This window comes from Lottia gigantea, assembly GCF_000327385.1.
Source record: "Lottia gigantea unplaced genomic scaffold LOTGIsca_403, whole genome shotgun sequence".
Classification (NCBI taxonomy): domain Eukaryota; kingdom Metazoa; phylum Mollusca; class Gastropoda; family Lottiidae; genus Lottia; species Lottia gigantea.
The window spans coordinates 3,115-4,102 of NW_008709394.1; positions in this window are offsets into that span (position 1 = coordinate 3,115).

Genomic DNA, 988 nt, shown 5'->3' on the forward strand with positions numbered 1-988 from the left:
ACTACATGGCCAATCACTAACACTATTAAACCAGCAAGATATTTAATGGTTGATTTCAAGAACTTACCAGATTCTCAAACGAATAACAATAATATCTTTAGAGTAGCAATGAACCAAACTCAAGATCCTATAATCCGTAAAGTTCAAGTAAGATTAAACAATGATAATTATCCTAATCAACCTTTAACAATTAAAACAATTAATCCAACCACAAAGGATTATAATGAATTGTATAGAAACTATAAAAATATGTGTGAATTATTTGGAATTCACCTCAGTTTGAATATTTAGATTTTGCAATTAATCACCCAATCTTCTGTTTTGATCTATCAGCTCATCAAGAAGATCTTTTCAAAACAGGGGTGAATAAAAATATTTATATTGAAAAAACACAAGGAAATGTAACAGGTTATTGTTTATTATTGGAAGAAGCAAAACATTTAATTAAAATATCCGACAGACGGATGATTCGTATAGAATAATCATTTAAATTACCCTCTTAAAAATAATAGATGCTATCGAAACGGAATCACCAACTACAATAACTTACAATGGTAAAAGAATTAAAATATCTAAAAAAAATATTGATAAAAAATAAACATTGTTAAGTCGGAGATTTTTGGAAAGAATGGACAAGAGTGTAAAGGATGGTGGATTTTTACCTTTCCTACCTTTGATATTTGCTGGTCTGGCCGCGGCAGGAGCGACAGCTGGTGTGCGGGTGGGGTGACGCAAGCCATCAACGCCAAGAAAGCAGCTGATGCTGAAAAAAGTGAAAACCTTATCATAATATGGAAATGGAAAAGATAGCACAAGGTTCGGGAGTAGCAGATATATTAGGGACAGTTAAAGAATTTGGAAATCGATTTAGTGAAGAAACCAAGAAAACTGTTAAAGAGGAATTAAGTAATCTAATGGATAAAATCGACACTGGAGAAATGAAGGTCAAACATAAGGGAAAAGCTATAGTTTTTAAAAACATACGTTC